The 21,219-nt window shown below is 38.5% G+C and overlaps 1 pseudogene; it reads right to left on the reverse strand.

Moving 5' to 3' along the window:
• Positions 1–21,004, reverse strand: part of LOC113898878 — a 78,060-nt pseudogene extending 57,056 nt beyond the window's left edge.
• Positions 21,005–21,219: the final 215 nt, after the last annotated feature.

Consider the following 21,219-nt stretch of genomic DNA (forward strand, 5'->3'; position numbering starts at 1 on the left):
TCTGTACATCTATCTCTAAGCTGAGGAGAATTGGCCTTTGTTTAGCCTCTGTTCTATGCCAAAAATTGCACTGAGTTGTGTATTTTATGGATTTTTTTGTTCTTTTTGGTGAACTTTTGTAGATAATTTCTAGCTCTGACACTATCCTAAGGATATGACCATAGTTTTTCACAGATAAAATTATTTCATTTTTAATGCAGTTATAAAGCATAAGTTGAACTTAAGTGGCAAAGGCTTTAATACTTGAACAAATAATTTTAGGTAAGGATAAACGTATTTAAAAAATATAAAGTGGCTACCCGCCACCCCTTACCCTGGAGTGGGTGGAACTAGAAGACCAAAGAAAAAATTTTTGAGGTCACTCAATCTTCCTGATTCTGTTTAGCTTTAAGCTGAAATGGATGAAAAATAATGTGACACTGACATTTACAGTTAGGATTAAATCTAGACCTTGACAAGTGAATAGAAGGGGAAATTGCAGTTTTGCTAAGAACTTAATGTATGATTATTTATATAAATAAGGCAAGAATCAGAATTTTGTTAATTTATGTGAAGAAAACCAGTTGAAACGTGAAAATATTTCTAGTACAGTAAATTTCTTTGGTTTATTTATTTATTTTAGTTCCCAAGAAAACACATATTTACTTGTAGATGGTGCCATCAATCACCAATAAAATTCTTTTTAGAGTAAGTGGTTGACTCCTTTCACAAGGGTTTAATGTGACAGAATAAGTAAATGTATAGTGAGCCCAGATTCAACCTACTGCAGACCATGTAGTACTATAGTAGTTACTACTGAAAAAAATCTGCATAAAAGTGGACGTACGTACGCAGTTCAAACCCTCATTGTTCAAGGGTCAACTGTACTGGTCACAGAGCCCAGCCACAATGGACATATTGTATCTTGTTTCAAAGGGTATGTGGTTGCTTATGTTTATCTCACATAGTGTGTCACCCTAGCCATGAATCATCATCTCCAGCATCATGAACTAGTCTCTTTGTTTTAATTAATTTTTTATAATTGGAGGATAACTACTTTACAATACTGTGATGGTTTTTGCCATACATCAACATGAATCAGCCACCAGGATACATGTGTTCCCCCCGCCATCCTGAACCCCCCTCCCACTTCCCTCCTGTCCCTATCCCTCTGGATTGTCCCAGAACACTGGCTTTGGATGCCGTACTTTATGCATCTAATTTGCACTGGTCATCTACTTTACATATGGTAATGTGCATGTTTCAATGCTATTCTCTCAAATCATCCCACCTTTGCGTTCTCCCAATGAGTCCAAAAGTCTGTTCTTTTTTTTTTTAATATAAATTTATTTATTTTAATTGGAGGCTAGTTACTTTACAATATTGTATGGGTTTTGCCATACATTGACATGAATCTACCACGGATGTACATGTGTTCCCCATCCTGAACCCCCCTCCTACCTCCCTCCCCATATCATTCCTCTGGTTCATCCCAGTGCACCAGCCCTGAACATCCTGTATCATGCATCAAATCTGGACTGGAGATTCATTTCACATATGATAATATACATGTTTCAATGGCATTCTCCCAAATCATCCCACCCTCTCCCTCTCCCACAGAGTCCAAAAGACTGTTGTATACATCTGTGTCTCTTTTGCTGTCTCGCATGCAGGGTTATCATTACCATCTTTCTAAATTCCATATATATGTATTATTATACTGTATTGGTGTTTTTCTTTCTGGCTTACTTCACTCTGTGTAATGGGCTCCAGTTTCATCCACTGCATTAGAACTGATTCAAATGAATTCTTTTTAATGGCTGAGTAATACTCCATTGTGTATATGTACCATAGCTTTCTTATCCATTCATCTGCTGATGGACATCTAGGTTGTTTCCATGTCCTGGATATTGTAAACAGTGCTGCGATGAACATTGGGGTACACGTGTCTCTTTCAATTCTGGTTTCCTCGGTGTGTATGCCCAGCAGTGGGATTGCTGGGTCATTAGGCAGTTCTATTTCCAGTTTTTTTTTTTTTTTTTAAAGATTCTCAACATCATTCATTATCAGAGGAATGCAAATCAAAACCACAATGATGTTCCATCTCACGCTGGTCAGAATGGCTGCCATCAAAAAGTTTACAAACAATAAATGCTGGGGTGTGTAGATAAAAGGGTACCCTCTTACACTCTTGGTGGGAATGCAAACTAGTACAGTCATTATGGTGAACAGTGTGGAGATTCCTTAAAAAACTGGAAATAGAACTGCCATATGACCCAGCAATCCCACTGTTGGGCATACACATTGGGGAAACCAGAATTAAAAGAGACATGTGTACCCCAATGTTCATTGCAACACTATTTACAATAGCTAGGACATGGACGCAACCTAGATGTCCATCGGTAGACAAACAGATAAGGAAGTTGTGGTACATACAATGGAATATTACTCAGCTATAAAAAAGAATGCATTTGAGTTAGTTCTAATGAGGTGGATGAAACTGAAGCCTATTATACAAAGTGAAGTCAGAGCATCTTTGCATGTGTTTGTTAGCCATCTGTATGTCTTCTTTGGAAAAATGTCTGTTTAGTTCTTTGGCCCATTTTTTGATTGGGTCATTTATTTTTCTGGAATTGAGCTGTAGGAGTTGCTTGTATATTTTTGAGATTAGTTGTTTGTCGGTTGCTTCATTTGCTACTATTTTCTCCCATTCTGAAGGCTGTCTTTTCACCTTGCTTATAGATTCCTTTGTTGTGCAGAAGCTTTTAATTTTTTTTTATCTTTCTTTTTAAAAAATTTTTTTTTAAATTTTATTTTATTTTTAAACTTTACATAATTGTATTAGTTTTGCCAAATATCAAAATGAATCCATCACAGGTATACATGTGCTCCCCATCCTGAACCCTCCTCCCTCCTCCCTCCCCATACCATCCCTCTGGGTCATCCCAGTGCACTAGCCCCAAGCAGAAGCTTTTAATTTTAATTAGGTCCCATGTGTTTATTTTTGCTTTTATTTCCAATATTCTGGGAGGTGGGTCATAGAGGATCCTGCTGTGATGTATGTCAGAGAGTGTTTTGCCCATGTTCTCCTCTAGGAGTTTTATAGTTTCTGGTCTTATGTTTAGATCTTTAATCCATTTTGAGTTTATTTTTGTGCATGGTGTTAGAAAGTGTTCTAGTTTCATTCTTTAACACGTGGTTGACTAGTTTTCCCAGCACCACTTGTTAAAGAGATTGTCTTTTTTCCATCGTATATTCTTGCCTCCTTTGTCAAAGATAAGGTCCATAGGTGTGTGCATTTATCTCTGGGCTTTCTATTTTGTTCCATTGATCTATATTTCTGTCTTTGTGCCAGTACCATACTGTCTTGATGACTGTGGCTTTGTAGTAGAACCTGAAGTCAGGCAGGTTGATTCCTCCAGTTCCATTCTTCTTTCTCAAGATTGCTTTGGCTATTCGAGGTTTTATGTGTTTCCATACAAATTGTGAAATTATTTGTTCTAGCTCTGTGAAAAATACCATTGGTAGCTTGATAGGGATTGCACTGAATCGTGTTCATGAATTGGAAGAATCAATATAGTGAAAATGAGTATACTTCCCAAAAGTCTGTTCTTAACATCTGTGTCTCCTTTGCTGCCCTGCATATAGGATCGTTGACCGATGATCCTACATGAACTAGTCTCTTTACTTTCTTTCCTTGTAATTTAAAAATGTGTTTATATCTCCCCAATCCTTGACAGACAGACTGCAATCTTCCTCTAATCTTCCTCTGTTTGAATTTATATTTGTTTCTTTCCCATAATTTTCAACTTTTTAGCAGTCTTTGTCATCAACCTTTTCTTTTTCAAACCTACAAATTGGCTTTGGCCAACACCACCTGGTTGAAATGCCCTCTGAAGGCTTGCAGTGCCTCCCTGGTATTTTCCATCTTCTTTGAAGCCTGTGAGACTCGTGAGAGTTTACTCCTTCTGGATGTTCTACATTGCCTCACTCAGTCTTGGTGACACCATGCTACATGCTTTGGTTTTCCAATTGCTCCTTTCCATTATTTTTTGCTGTCTCTTATTTTTCCACTTGTAGGGTAACCCATCATCCTATTTTGCCAGGAACTATTCCACATTTAGTATCCAAAGCCCCCTTTTCTAGGAAACCCCAAACCAAGAAATTTTGTCACCCACAACTTGTCTGGTAAGTGTTGTTATTCCACAGGCTTCTGTTCTTAGTTCTTATCTCTTTCTCTACTTTCTTCCACTACTTATTGGTCAGTGGTGACCAATTCTATGTCTCTAGCCATTAGTGTTCTACTAAGTCCAAACACTGTTTCTGAAAAAGGGATATAGGCTCTAGACTGGGTTCCCAAAATCCAAAACATATTAGCTACCACGTGTGAATCTTGTTTAATTTACTTAACTTCTCACATCATAGTTTACTAACTTGTGAATGGGGATAATGCTTAATTTGTTGTAAGAATTAAAACTAAAAAAATTTTAAAGATTTCAGTGCAATGCTGGTTTTAGTACAAAACAGGTATCAAATAATTTTCAGCTATTTTAATTTATTATTAATGGTGATAGAAGATTAGAATGCTGGATGGCATCACTGACTCGATAGACATGAGTTTGAGCGAACTCTGGGAGTTGGTGATGGACAGGGAGGCCTGGCGTGCTGCAATTCATGGGGTCGCAAAGAGTCCGACACAACTGAGCAACTGAACTGAACTGAACGGATATTTTAAAATCTAATGTCTTTCAGCATTTTCCCCCTCATGGATTAAACTGAAGGACATAAAAATATTCCAGTCAGTACAATGGCTCACTACAGCAAAAAATTTTCAATGGGTAAGAGAGAAAGAGACATGTCTAGTTTAGAAAAAGGACCCCAATTGGGTGATCCTGGTATTCAAGCTCTAGGGAGGTCAGTGTCTCTCCAATTCCCCTCTCCCCATGCCTTTGTTCCTGCAAGTTCAAAATACTTTATTCAGTTCAGTCACTCAGTCATGTCCAACTCTTTGTGAGCCCATGAATCGCAGCACGCCAGGCCTCCCTGTGCATCACCAACTCCAGGAGTTCATTTGCATCGAGTCACTGATGCCATCTAGCCATCTCATCCTCTGTCATTCCTTTTTTGTCCTGCTCCCAATCCCTCCCAGCATCAGAGTCTTTTCCAATGAGTCAAGTCTTTGCATGAGGTGGCCAAAGCATTGGAGTTTCAGCTTCAGCATCAGTCCTTCCAATGAACACCCAGGACTGGTCTCCTTTAGGATGGACTGGTTGGATCTCCTTGCAGTCCAAGGGACTCTCAAGAGTCTTCTCCAACACCACAGTTCCGAAGCATCAATTCTTTGGTGCTCAGCTTTCTTCACAGTCCAACTCTCACATCCATACATGTCCACTAGAAAAACCATAGCCTTGACTAGATGGACCTTTGTTGGCAAAGTAATATCTCTGCTTTTTAATATGCTATCTATGTTGGTCATAACTTTCCTTATTGATATACATTTAAGTAACATAATTCAAAATAATATTTTATTGTAACCTCCTTACATTCCTGACTATTTCTATGTCCCATTAAGACACGTAATATCCATTAATTAAATTTATCCCATTTTCAGTACAGTAGTAGTCTTAGTATTAGACAGTAGAACTTAAAAACTTAATTGTAGTCCTTATATTCACTGTGCATCAGAATCACCTTCAAGTTGTGTCAACACAGAGTCTCCCATCCAGGGTTTCTGGGCTGGAACTTGAGGATGTACATTTCTATTAGGTACCTAGGTGTTGCTGGTCCAGCGAATATATACTTTTAAAACTATTATTCTAGGGTATTCAAATAGCATAGTGATTTAACTTAATTTTAGCCTCAAATAAACATTTTCTTTTCCCTCCTATCCTTCCCCTTCTTCCCCTCTATATTTTGACTTTTCTTACCTGGAGATCTGATTTTTCTCCCCCACCCTTTGACATTTTAAATTGGTATCAGGATTTGACTAATTTTCATTTGTTAAATATAACCTTTATTTGCAAATGCAATTTATTAACAGGAATCTAGTAGAGTATATGAATCCCATGTCATCTCTAGGTCTTAACCATATTTAGAAACATGAAACCTGACAGTCAAGAGCTTCGATGAAAGTGAAGATTAGTTATGTTTCAGTAGCTTGAATTTCAGCTTTTGTTCTACGTACTTCTCTTGATTTTTTTAATAAAGCGCTTCTTTGGGTAAAAATGGTCACTCCTTTATTTTGTAGACTTGAGCTCAAAGATTTTAAACGACAGTCTCAAAGTCACACAGATAGTTAATGGAAGCTCAAGGAAAAACATTTTGGATTTCTTCAGTTCAGTTCAGTTCAGTCGCTCAGTCGTGTCTGACTCTTTGTGACCCCATGGATTGCAGCACGCCAGGCCTCCCTGTCCATCACCAACTCCGGGAGTTCACTCAGACTGACGTCCATCAAGTCAGTGATGCCATCTGGATTTCTTAGTTTAGTACATTTCCCACTTGATCACATTGTCTCTTCATGTAGCAGTTCAGGTTATGGACGGTGTGATGTTTAGATCACTGTTAAAGCTATCTTTGGGTTTCTATAGACTTAGAATTATTGACTATTCCTAGTTTTTTAAGAAACCTCTATACTGCTCTCCATAGTGTCTATCAATCTACATTCCCACCAACAGTGCAAGAGGGTTCCCTTTTCTTCACATCCTCTCCAGTATTTTGTTTGTAGATTTTTTTTTTTTTTTGATGATAGCCAGTTAAAATTAAATTTGAATTCTGACCAGTGTGAGGTGATATATGGAATCTAGAAAAATGGCACTGATAAACCTCTTTGCAGGGCAGGCATAGAGACGCGAATGTGGAGAACTGACTTGTGGACACAGCATGCGGGAGGAGAAGGTGGGACAAAGTGACAGTAGCCTTGGGCTATGTACATTACCATATGTGAAAGAGGTAGCTAGTGGGAAGTAGCTATATGACACAGGGACCTCAGCCTGGTGCTCTGGGATGACCTAGAGGAGTGAGATGAGGGTGAGGTGGAAGTGAAGCTCAAGACTGAGAGGATGTATTTATGGCTGATTCATGTTGTCGTATGGCAGAAAACAACACAACACTGTAAAGCAATTATCCTTCAATTAAAAAAAGTAAGAATTAGAAAAGAATTATTGATTTTTCTTTCCTTGCATAGAGACCTCCAGCTAGGTGAAATAAAATGAACCATGACAATTTTCCCTATGATCAAAATGGTGGCTATTTGAATGTTAGTGTTACTAATGGGAAGTTTTGCTTTTCTTCTTTCTTTCTGCCTTTGAACATAACCAGTGTTTTTTTTTTTTTTTTAAACACTTCAGAGCAGAGCAGTGTGTGGAATGTTTGTGATCGTCAAATGGGGAACATAGAACATTTTAACCCAATGAGAGCGTTCACTTCCCAGGGTGACCTGTTTGTACTCTGGGCCAAAAGACCTCTAAGAGGCTTACAGCTGCTTTCATTCTGTCATTTCAGATGTGAAGTGCAGCCCCCTGCAGCAGCTGCAGAGGCCCCTACCACCTGCTCTGCACACACTCAGAAAAGGAACTCTTTAATCTCTGAGCTTGGGAAAAACATTTATTAAGGAAAGGAACGGGGCCACAGAATTCCTGGGGTGAGCCTCAGGAATACAGCAGGTGGTAGCCAAGAAGCCATGGCAAAACTAAGGAAAAAGATTTAGATTCTTTTCAAGGCTATGCGTGATTAGCAAAGTACATGTGGGTTACAGCTGTCCCTTAGAGAAGACCATACTTTTCATCTCCAAGAATGAAGGATGATTTTCCATCTAATGAACTTGGAAGACTGTCTTGGCAGGTTGTTTGTTTATAAGCTAGATATCTCCAGTTATACTTTATTTTTATTGTTTTCTGAAACCAACTCCATCCAGAGTTGCGAGTCTGAAAGTTCTTCTAAAGTTTACAATAGGAAATGAGATTTCTTTTCTTTCTTACTCCCCTTTCATTTCTTTTTTCTTTATTAAATGTGCTCTGTATTAACTCCTGGACACGGCTGCTCTCTTTGTTTCACTGTTCTCAAGAAGATCTGCTGGTGATGGCTGTCTGTCCTGCTGCTTCCAAAGTAAACTCACCGGTATTGACACAGAGACAGAACAGTTCAGTTTAGTCGCTCAATCATGCCTGACTCTTTACGACCCCATGGACTGCAGTATGCCAGGCTTCCCTGTCCATCACCAACTCTCACAGCCTACTCGAACTCATGTCCATCACATCAGTGATGCCATCCAACCATCTCATCCTTTGTCATCCCCTTTTCCTCCTGCTTTAAATCTTTCCCAGCGTCAGGGTCTTTTCCAATTCTTTGCATTAGGTGGCTGAAGTTTAGAAGTTTCAGATTCAGCATCAGTCCTTATAATGAGTTTTCAGGACTGATTTCCTTTAGGATTGACAGGTTGGATGTCCTTGCAGTCCAATGGATTCTCAAGAGTCTTCTCCAACACCACAGTTCAAAAACATCAATTCTTTGGCACTCAGCTTTCTTTATAGTCCAATTCTCACATACATACATTACTACTGGAGAAACCATAGCTTTGACTAGATGGATCTTTGTCAGCAAAGTAATGTCTCTGCTTTTTAATATGCTGTCTAAGTTGGTCATAGCTTTTCTTCCAAAGAGCAAGTGTCTTTTAATTTCATGGCCACAGTCACCATCTGCAGTGATTTTGGAGCCCAATAAAATAAAGTCTGTCACTGTTTCCATTGTTTCCCCATCTATTTGCCATTCACACAAAGGTCCGTCTAGTCAAGGCTATGGTTTTTCCTGTGGTCATGTATAGATGTGGGAGTTGGACTGTGAAGAAGGCTGAGCGCCGAAGAATTGATGCTTTTGAACTGTGGTGTTGGAGAAGACTCTTCAGAGTCCCTTGGACTGCAAGGAGATCCAACCAGTCCATTCTGAAGGAGATCAGCCCTGGGATTTCTTTGGAAGGAATGATGCTAAAGCTGAAGCTCCAGTACTTTGGCCACCTCATGGGAAGAGTTGACTCATTGGAAAAGACTCTGATGCTGGGAGGGATTGGGGGCAGGAGGAGAAGGGGACGACAGAGGATGAGATGGCTGGATGGCATCACGGACTCAATGGATGTGAGTCTGAGTGAACTCCAGGAGTTGGTGATGGACAGGGAGGCCTGGCGTGCTGTGATTCATGGGGTTGCAAAGAGTCGGACACGACTGAGCGACTGAACTGAACTGAACTGATGGGACCAGATGCCATGATCTTCGTTTTCTGAATGTTGAGTTTTAAGCCAATTTTTTTTGCTCCCCTCTTTCACTTTCATCAAGAAGCTCTTTAGTTCTTCTTCACTTTCTGCCATAAGAGTGATGTCATCTGCATATGTGAGGTTATTGTAATTTCTCCTAGCAATCTTGATCCCAGCTTGTGCTTCATCCAGCTTGGCATTTCTCATGATGTACTCTGCTGCTGCTGCTGCGGCTAAGTCGCTTCAGTCATGTCCGACTCTGCGCGACCCCATAGATAGCAGCTCATCAGGCTCCTCTGTCCCTGGGATTCTCCAGGCAAGAACACTGGAGTGGGTTGCCGTTTCCTTCTCCAATGCATGAAAGTGAAAAGTGAAAGTGAAGTTGCTCAGTCATATCCGACTTTTAGCGACCCCATGGACTGCAGCCTATGAGGTTCCTCCATCCATGGGATTTTCCAGGCAAGAGTACTGGAGAGGGGTGCCATTGCCTTCTCCGGATGTACTCTGCATATAAGTTAAATAAGCAGGATGATAATATGCAGCCTTGAAGTACTCCTTTCCCAATTTGGAACCAGTCTGTTGTTCCATGCCCATTTCTAACTGTTGCTTCTTGACCTGCAGAACAGAGAGCACAAAGGCTGATGCCAAAGAAAAATGGCAACAGCACTAGCAGGTTTTAAAAAATGTCAACAACACTGGGGATTTTTAGGGACAATTGACTAGAGAAAAGTCGACCAACATTCTGAACACGCTACAACCATGGCATTACCGACAATGTGCATGATCCCCAATCTGTCATATATAATGAGAGGCTAGAGGAGCTTGATCTTATTCTTCTAAGTCCCCATCACTTTTTGCTCTTTCTTATGGATATTTCATGTATTTGCATCCTGTGTATGTTATCTCCTGGAGCATCAAGTAATTAAAGTGGAATAAACATAGCGATTTCTCTGATGGAAAATGTTATTGCATTTATTATTCACTGCACAAGTTATCCATATTTTCTTAACATTGATTTGTTTGCATCCACATATCTGCCAATGGAAATAATTTGGTAGCAAATAAATAAGATTATTTATTTTATTTCTTTTAGCAAATGAAGGTATGCATCAGAATAATTTGATCTGATATGCTATACAAAATTTAAGGAAAAAAACAAGAAAGGGAAAATAAAAAGAAAACTAAACAAAAACTATGCTGGCTTTTGTACAGAACCTTTATATTTCTTGTTGCATTTTTGCCCTGACAGGAGAGTGTGTGGGAGTTACGTGTGCTTTATGCTTCTGAACATTTGGTCAGATACTGGATCCTCTCTTTCTCAAGCTGACCTATTCATAGTTAGTGCCAAAAGCTACTTGCATTTTGCCATTTCAGACATAAACTATAGATGTTGCTGTAGCTATGGGTCCCCCAGTTCTACTCTGGAAGCTGCCTTTTCTTCCCATTCAAGGTCTGCCTCTTCACCCCAGGCTCATGGCCTTCAGAATGACTGATTGCTCCCCAAACCTACTGTGTTGCCTAGGTGACCGGAACCTTGGCCTCAAATGCCCTTCCACTCTTTCTTCAGTTGACTAACTCCTACTCATCCTTCAAAATGTAGCTTTGATATCACCTGCTCCCAGAAACCTTCCTTGATCTGTCGCCACTTAACCCCCAATCTTGTATGGGTCCTCCTTCATGCTTATACAGTGACAAGATTGTGAGTGAGTGAGTGTGAAGTCGTTCAGTTGTGGCTGACTCTTTGCGACCCCATGGACTGACTGTAGCCCACCAGGCTTCTCTGTCCCTGGGATTTTCCAGGCAAGAATACTGGAGTGGGTTGCCATTTCCTTCTCCAGGGTATCTTCCTGTATCTCCCAGCTATTGGCGTTTGCTTATTTCCTTTTCCAATCAGTTTCAGAAGTTATTGTGACAAAAAAATATATAGTTTAAAAATTCCTGTATCCTTTGTAACTATTGTGATGAGGAGCTGAAAAACAGTGCTGTTGAATGAAAAGTAATTGATTGACTCCTGGCAGATATTCAAGTTGTATTTAAAGAGTGGTACTTTGTGCTAATAATAGGTGTCCTTTCAAATATACTCAAAATGTGTGTGGCTCAGACACAATAGAAGTCTATTTTTTGCTCATACAACAGTTTGAGGTGACACTTCTGGTCAGAGAGACCAGAAATCCTCTAGGGGTGAATCGATAACCAAACTGACAGAGGCTCAACCATCTTCCACGCATGGCTTCCAACTGCCGTGGTGGTCTCAGCCCCAGGTGGCCAAGAGAGGGAACGAGCTCTGTGAAGTGCTCCAAAAAGCAGAATTCATGCATGTAAGAGGCTCTTCTGGGCCAGGCCAGGAGGGGGACAGGCCTTCCAGTGCCTGGAGCTCAGTCACTTGGGAGCACAGAACTCTTACTGGGCTAACACACTAGTACACGTGTTTAGTAAAACAGCGTGACTCCTTTTCATACTTTGCCAGTCATTAATTACGCTTTTATAAAACCATGAAATTGTTGGTTTCTGAATGTTTTACTTTACGTCTTCAAAAAGAAAGTTGCTTTGGTCTATTATGAAACACTTTCCAAACACTAAGATCATAACAAAAGATAACTCATTTTATTTCATTTGCCTAAGCTCCCACCACATGTTTCCCTGCTCTATTCTGGATTCGATTGTCAAATCTAGGTCCGAGAGAGAAAGAAAACAAGAAAGTATGTCATTGTCCCAGCTACTTATTCCTATTAGGTACCAGGTATCATGTCCATTGCTAAGAAGCCAATATGAGTGAGATAGTATCTGCTTTCAAGGTTCTAGTGGAATTTATGTAAGTAGAAAATTAGCAGTGTGCCACGCAAGCTTCTCTCTCCTCATTATTCAGTTTCAATCTATTTTTTGACTAATTTTCTGCTATCCATTGTTCCCAAAATTGAACTTCAAGCTTCCAATCTTGTTCATCTATATCTTTATAAATTCTGTTTATATTCTATCCCAAGAGAGTCATCATTTTATATAGTCTCTTCAAACACTAGTGATTTATGAGAGCTACTACTGGATCTTTTTATTTTATGTACTCTTTGTATAGAGGAAATAAGTCTTATTTAATATCTTTTAGAACCTTTGAATGTTAGATAGTTAGAGAATATGAACATCACCAATCATCAGGAGACTGCAAATCAATACTACAATGAGCCATCATCTCATACCTGTGAGAATGGCTATCATCAAAAAAGATAAGAGATAAGTTCTGGTGAGAATGTGAAGAAAGGAAATCTTTGTACACTGTTGGTGGGAATACAATCAACCACAGTGAAAATTAAAATAAATCTTTCATATGTTCCAGCAGAGGGCTTCCCTGGTGGCTTAGCAGTAAAGAATCCACTTGCAATGCAGGAGCCACAGGAGATGTGATCTGATCCCTGGGTTGGAAAGATGCCCCAGAGAAGGAAATGGCAGCCCACTCCAATATTCTTGTCTGGAGAATCTCATGGACAGAGGAACTTGGCGGGCTAAGGTCCATGGGGTTGCAGAGTTGGACATGACTGAAGTGACTTAGCATGATCCAGCAATCCCACTTGGGGTACATCCCCAGATGAAATGAAAACAGGATTTGAAGAAATATATATACTCCTCTGTTGACTGCAGTATATTTATAATAGCTAAGATATAGAAACAATGTAACTGCCAATCAATGGATGAGTGGATAAAGATGATGTGGTGTGTATATTCAGTGGAGTGTTATTCAGCCACAAGAGAGGAGGACATTCTGCCATTTGCAATGGTATAAATGAGCCTTGAACATATTATGCTAAGTGAGACAAGTCTGGCAAAGAAAGACAAATATTACTGTATGGTATCACTTATATGTGGAATCTAAAAAAAGCCAAATTCATAAAAAAACAGACAGTAAAATGGTAATTATGAGGAGTCTTTTTTTTTTTTTAAAGTAAGGAGATAGTGCAAATGTTGTTTATGGTTTAGTTGCTCAGTCATGTCTGACTCTTTGCGGCCCATGGACTGTAGCCCACCAGGCTTCTCTGTCCATGGGATTTTCCAGGCAAGAATACTGAAGTGGATTGCCATTTCTTTCTACAGGGACAAATGTTGTTTAAGGATTCAAATTTATAAGAAGTAGTAAATAGACCCTAGAGAGCTAGTGCGTGACATGGTAAATATAGACAAAAATATTGTATTATAGTAAAAAAAACTTGCTAAGATACTAGAACTTATTTATTTCAACCACTAAAAAAGGATAATTATGGAACATGATACAAGTGTTATCACTACAATGACAATTGTATTACAGTATGTAATTGCAACAGATTTTATACTTTAAATTTACATAATGTTATATGTCAACTATATTTCAATAAAAATATATTTGTTACATTCACACAGACATACATAGGATTTTCAAACAATTTTGAAAAATTCTAAAACATTTCATTTATTTTATTTTACTTAAATTTAAAAGAAATTACTGAAAAAGAAACTTCACCATTACTTATATTAGCTTTGATATAAATTTTTTTGTATATCACAGAGAATAACTTTTTTGTAGAAAACTTTCTATACGTATCTTTTTCTATGCCAGTTTCAGATCAGTCTATGTAAAAGAGCAGAAACTTTTTTCATATATGTCCTGGGAAAATGCAGGTGAAACATTTTTTTCCTCAGATGGATTCATATAATGCAAATTTGAGTCACATAAAGTGAAATGAAACATTATGCTAAATATTGACTAAATGTTTATTTTGTCTCATCATTCAGATTTCAAGCCTGCTGAGGATTGAAGTCAATATTTTATTTCCCTCTTCAACTGTATCATAATAGTATGTCTCATAATTACTGATTATTGGGTCACATATTAATTGTTTTATGTGATACATGCTGCTAACAAATTTTCTTTTTATTTTCTGCTTATATTTGTATTTTTAAAAATTTTGTTGATAATTGCAGTTTAGCATTTACTTACATGGTTATGTTGATCCTATATTCAAAGAAGTCATTTACAAAGTAGAGAAAGTTTGCATTTTCTTTACTTCTCTCAAAAGATTGTTAATTTAAAAATAATACATTGCAAGAGTAGCTGTGAAAATATTAGACAAATCATTTAAAATATAAAAAGAAATATGCATATAAAAGCAGCACACTATTCTTAAGACTTACAAAAATGGAGAGAATTAAAAAGAAAGTTAGCCTTTGCAAACAGAAGTCAGATGTTTCAAACTTCACCAGAGTCTTTAGAAACAAAACAAGAAAAGTCAAAGAAAGAAATCAGATGTCCATTTGAAGCCCATCTATGAAAAGTATTATATTTTTTACAGTTTCAACAAAGGTACTAGAATAATAAAATGATCCCTGTTTCAGTAGGACTCACAGTGAAAGTCAGAAATTACAGAACTGCTTGAGAAAATAGTGGCTCATTTAAAAACTGGCGGTTATGGTATTTTGCAGTCAAACCTCTGATTCTAAATGAATTCAGAAAGATACCCTTAAAAACTTGCATTTTGCCAGGTTGGGGTTGCCTGATAGAGAGCTGACACCAGCCCAACGGCTCCAAGTATTCACAGCCTTTGTGAATTACAAGGGAAATGCTGTCAGAAGTCCTCCAACTTGAATTGGAAGTAAGTTTGGAGACCACTTTGCAGGGCACTGCTGCTGGCTTCCTCTATCTATCATCTAACTCAGATTTATTGAGGTATAATTTGCATACAGTTTTCTTGAGTTACAATTGATATACAACACTATTCATTTAAGGTGTGCAGCATAAAAATTTGATTTACATACACCAGGAAATGATCTTCATAATAATTTTCGTGAACATCCACCATCTTATACAGATACAAAATAAAAGAAAAATAAAAAAATTTTTCTTGTGATGAGAAGTTAGGATTTATAACTTCTTTTAATAACTCTTAATAACATTCGTATATGACAGAAGCATTATTAATTATATTAAGCATGCTGTACATCACTTGCTTAATAATTATTTATCTATAAGCTTGAAGTTTGTACCTTTGGACTACTTTTCTCTGATTCCTACTTCCTCTCCTAGTCTCTGATAGCCAGAAATCTGGTCTCTTTTACTAGGAATTTCTCTGTTTGTTTTTTGACTTACATTTACCTAGAACACTATGTTAGTTAGCATGATGGTAATTTGATGTTTCTATAGATAACAAAATGATCAGCGTGATAAGTCTAGTCACTGTTTGTCACCACACAAAGGCAATGCCGAAAAATGTTCAAACTACCATACAGTTGCTCTCATTTCACATGCTAGCAAGGTTATACTCAAAAATCTTTAAGCTATGCTTCACCAGTACATTAGCTGAAAACTTCCAGATGTATAAGCTAGGTTGAGAAAAGGCAGAGGAACCAGAGACAAAATTGCCAACATTCACTGGATCATAGATAAAGCAAGTTTAGTTCAGTTGCTCAGTCCTGTCATGGACTCCTTGCGACCCCATGGACTGCAGCACACCAGGCTTCCCTGTCCATCACCAACTCCTGGAGCTTGCTCAAACTCATGTCCGTTGAGTAGGGGATGCCACGCAACAATCTCATCCTCTGTCATCTCCTTCTCTTCCCCACTTCAATCTTTCCCAGCATTAGGGTCTTTTCCAGTGAGTCAGTTCTTCGCATCAGGTGGCCAAAGTATTGGAGCTTCAGCTTCAGCATCAGACCTTCCAGTGAATATTCAGGACGGATTTCCTTTATGATGGACTGGTCTGATCTCCTTGCAGTTCAAGGGACTCGCAAGGGTCTTCTCCAACACCACAGTTCAAAAGCATCAATTCTTGGGTGCTCAGCTTTCTTTATAGTTCAACTCTCACGTCCATACATGACTACTGGAAAAACTGTAGCTTTGACTAGATGGATCTTTGTTGGCAAGGGACTATCTCTATTTTTTAATATGCTGTCTAGGTTGGTCATAGCTTTTCTTTCAAGGAGAAAGTGTCTTTTAATTTCATGGCTGCAGTCACCATCTGCAGTGATTTGGGAGCCCAAGAAAATAAAGTCTGTCACTGTTTCCATTCTTTCTCCATTGGAAAGTGATTGGACCAGATGCCATGATCTTAGTTTTTTGAATGTTGAGTTTTAAGCCAATTTTTTCACTCTCCTCTTTCACTTTCATCAAAATGCTCTTCAGTTCCTCATCTATGCCTTATCTTTTCATTTTTTAAACAATGCCTTACAAAAAGAAAAAGATTTTAACTTTGATGTTAAAAACTTTTATAATTTGTTATTTTAGGTGTTATTTTTCAAACTTCAAATTCTACTTGTTTTTAATATGCAGACATTCATTTGGCTTTTGCATTTGATCTTTATCCTGCAAAATTACCATATTGACTTGCTATGCTTAATAGTTACACATATTTCATAAGATTTTCTGCACATATCATCATGTTACCTGTGAATAGTTCCCCTCCCCCCATCTGGATTCCTTTTGTTTCTTTTAATTTTATTTCTTGTGTGCAATGTTGAATAGAAATGGCCAGAGCAAACATCACTGTTTTGTTCCTGATGTTAAGGGGACATCATTCAGCCTTCACCAGAAAGTATGCTATCAGCTGTAGATCTGCTTTTTATTATGTAGGGGTTCTCTTTTATTGCTAGCTTGCTGAGAGTTTCTTTTTCACTCTCATAAAAAAATGTTGGATTTTGTCAGATGCTTTTTCCATATCTATTGTTATAATCATATAATTCTTTTCACGTGTTCAACAAACATTGCATTTCTAGGATAAAACTCAATTTGTCATAATGTATTATGTAATTAATTTCTGGATTGGATTTCATAAAAATTTAAGAAGTTTTACATTTTCTTTCATGAGGAGTATTTTTATTTTTCTTGTAATGCTTTCATCTGATTTTGGTGGAAGTGTTTCCTTCTCTTCAGCTTCCTCAAAGAATTTGTGTTGAATTAGTATTATTTGTTGAGTTGATATTATTTATTCCTAGGACCTTGGTAGGATTCTCCAGTATATAATCTGGGCCTAGAGAAAAGTATTTCTTTGTATAAAAGTATTATTTACCTTCAAAAAGAGAGGCAGTTATTTTACCAACAAAGTGAAATTATTCAGGAATAGTAGAGGAATTTCAATTCAGTTCAAGCAAGCTAAGCAAACCATAGGCAAGTCTGGAGAACAGAGAGGGGCTCGCTTTTTACAGAGGAGGAGAAGGATTTTGGGAGGACTATGGTGGCTCTTAATTGACTGCAGGTGGTGGGCAGCTTGTTGCTGGGTTAGAAGAAAATCCTTTCTCCCTGATAGGGTCTGTAAGCTGTGGTGAGTGATAACATGTATGAGGGCTGTCTGCTTCAGGGCTTGTTGACTCCATTTTAAATGAGGTTTACTTTATTAACTTTTTCATTTTCCCCTTTTGATCAAGATCTTTTCTTGAAAGCATCAACTAAATAAGTCAGGGTATCCATTGTTAGTGGAATTATATTTTGTCCCTTGGCACCAGGAAGGACGGTTGCTCCTTGGAATAAAAGCCATGACAAACACAGACAGGGTAGTATAAAGCAAAGACATTATTTTCCAACAAAGGTCCATCTAGTCAAAGCTATGGTTTCCCAGTAATAATATATGGATGTGAGGCTTGGACCATAAAGAAAGCTGAGCACCAAAGAATTGATGCTTTTCAATTGTAGTGTTGGAGGAGACTCTGAGAGCCCCTTGAACTGCAAGGAAACCCAACCAGTCCATCCTAAAGGAAATCAGTCCTAAATAGTCATTGGAAGGATTGATGCTGAAGCTGAAACTCCAATATTTTGGCCACCTGATTCAAAGAACTGACTCACTGGAAAAGACCCTGAGGCTGGGAAAGATTGAAGGCAGGAGGAGAAGGGGACAATGGAGGATGAGATGGTTGGATGGCATCCCTAACTCAATGGATATGAGTTTGAGGAAGCTCCAGGAGTTGGTGATGGACAGGGAAGCCTGGTGTGTTGCAGTCCATGGGGTTGCAAAGAGTCAGACAAGACTGAGTGATGGAACTGATTGACCAGGAAGGACCTTTCCTGTATACTATGTCACAAATTAGAAGGAAAGTACAGATTGGAAATTTAATGCCACATTTGAGTAACAAGGAGGGTAAGAGGGAGAACTCAAGCATTTCATGTCCACGGCCTGTATTCTATCAAGGTCATAAGTATTGGAAATCACCTCAAAGTTCTGATCTTGCATCACCCTACTGAGTATGTCATTTCTGCAAAGGTTTGACAGGCAATAGGTATAAAGCCTAAATATTCAGATGAGGAACATAATAATGACCCCTGTTTGTACAGTAGCCAAACCAGGAGCTCAAACCTGAAAGCAATCACCTAAAAAGGACTATGGAATGTCAGGTGACAGTTGGAAAACACAGAGCTTTAGTTGAACTTGTATGGTAATGATTGGCAAAAGTTTTGACATCTGGCCACGTCAGCTTTCCTTGATAGGTAACACCCATAGGCTTTTGAGTATAATTAACGGACAAGGGAGTAATTGGTTACGGGTAAGAGCAAGATTATTTCTGACATCATAAACAAATCAGTTTCTGCTGACAGATCCAATGGTCAGAAAGGCTTATACTTTTTCCAATAGATTGAGCCAAGAAAGAGAGGTGAGGAACTAAAGTAAGAAGCAATGATGAGAAAAGGGTATACAAGCCTGGTTTGGTCATCTTGGAATAGCTGTCTCCTTCAGTGAGATTCTGCTTCAACTCCTAGAATTATTTATTTTTTAGGTCCTCAGTTGATATACAAGTTTAGCTTGGGTTTGGTGCTTTTATTTAGATGGATTCAGGAGTCTAATACTTGGAGTTTTATGGCACAGAGGTTGATTAATAATAGAGGCCTTTCCCATGGTATTGAAGTCTTTCTAGAGGTGTCTTTTCCAATAGACAAAATCTCCAGGTTGCAAAGTGTGGTGCTTAAATTCATAATCTCCCTGGAGTATGCTGTAGTTAATCAAGCGTGGTTATTCTCAACAGGAACAATTAGACTTTAGCAATGTTGAAGCATATCCTACTTTTATTAGTTAAGAGTCAAAGGGTAAGAGTTTATGGATTCCAAAAGGGGCAGACCAGAGATTGGGAAGAACTGGCAGTGTTTTTGGCCAGGGTATTTGAAGAGTCTCTATAAATTTTTCCAATTGAGTCAATGATACCATTAGTGTGTTTGATTAGCCCTGAAGATTAAGGGTGGTGAACATAGTAAAAGTGTTGTAAAACTTGCCAAATAGCATATACCTGGTGAAGCATTTGACTGGTGAAATGAGTTCCCTGGCCATTACAAAATTTGAAGGGAGTTCTCCAAGAAAGGATGATCCTTTCTACAAGGATTTTGGCCACAGAAGTAACAGTAGAAACTGGAAATAGAACTGCCATATGACATAGCAATCCCACTGCTGGGCATACACACCAAGGAAACCAGAATTGAAAGAGACATGTGTACCCCAGTGCTCATTGCAGCACAGTTTACAATAGCCAGGACATGGAAGCAACCTAGATGTCCATCAGCGGACGAATGGATAAGAAGGCTGTGGTACATATGCACAATGGAATATTACTCAGCCATTAAAAAGAATGCATATGAATCAGTTCTAATGAGGTGGATGAAACTGGAGCCTATTATCCAGAGTGAAGTAAGTCAGAAAGAAAAATACCAGTACAGTATACTAATGCACATATATGGAATTTAGAAAGATGGTAATGATGACCCTATATGCGAGACAGCGAAAGAGACACAGATGTAAAGAATAGTCTTTTGCACTCTGTGGGAGAAGGTGAGGGTGGGATGATTTGAGAGAATAGCATGGAAACATGTATATTATCATATGTGAAACAGATCACCAGTCCAGGTTTGATGCATGAGACAGGGTGCTCAGGGCTGGTGCACTGGGATGACCCTGAGGGTTGGAATGGGGAGGGAGGTGGGAGGGGGTTTCAGGATGGGGAACACATGTACACCCATGACTGATTCATGTCAATGTATGGCAAAAACCACTACAGTATTTTAAAGTAATTAGCCTCTAATTAAAATAAGTAAATTAATTAAAAAAAGAAGTAACAGTAGATTATGTACAAAGGAAGGCTTCAGTATGGTGAGAAAGAAACAAATAAGACATTTATATCCATGACAAGGAAGCTGAATAAAATTCTCTTCTAAAAGGATTGGTTTGTTGGGTAATCTAAAGTTATTATGTGTGTATGGTAATTAATAATGAGAATAATGAGGATTTTAGAGCCTGGCAGGACTAGATTATTTGGCTAAATCAGAGTTCTCTTTACTGAACCAAGAATTATTAGATTTCCAATACTGCTTCCCCTTTTCTGGGGCTGATTCTTGGGTATCACTAATCAATTTTTCCATATTTTATCTGGGGGACTACTCTTTAGGACCATGATGAAATTTGGTTGTTGGTTCATTTGAAAGCAGCATTCTTTGCAGGAATATCAGTAAGGTGGTTCCTTTATCCTCCAGGAACTCCAGTTTGGAGGCTCAGGAACCTTGATAATGGCCAAGTCAGCGGGCAAGAATATTCTTGGACAAAAGGGCCCTTTCAATTTTGTCCTGCTGATGTGAAGAAGCCTTACTGTTTCCATAGCACCCAAAGTCATCAGCTGCTTCAAAGACATACCTATTGTCAGTGTAGATATTTTCATTTTTGCCCTTGGCCAACATACAGGCCTAAGCAATTGAACCCATTGGGCCAAGTTAGCCAAGTGTGAAGGTGCTGCTTCAATAACTTCAGAAGGAGTTGCAATAGCATATCCAAAATATTTACCATTTTCACCTTTTAAATCGGCCATTGCTAAACTGTGAAAAGTTGGCATTATCCAAATGAATTTTCTGTAAATGATAATGGGGGGTGGGGCAGGAGGGTGGAAGGTGGTCAGGTGATCTGTCAAGTGATTCATGAGGGATATTATCCATAGTGGAGGGATGAAGTGTCTCAGTGTTACAATGAGAAAATTATATGAGGAGCTGTTAGTAAGAGGATTTCACAGGAGGTGAGATGATTGGC

This window comes from Bos indicus x Bos taurus, chromosome 9, assembly GCF_003369695.1.
Source record: "Bos indicus x Bos taurus breed Angus x Brahman F1 hybrid chromosome 9, Bos_hybrid_MaternalHap_v2.0, whole genome shotgun sequence".
Classification (NCBI taxonomy): Eukaryota; Metazoa; Chordata; class Mammalia; order Artiodactyla; family Bovidae; genus Bos; species Bos indicus x Bos taurus.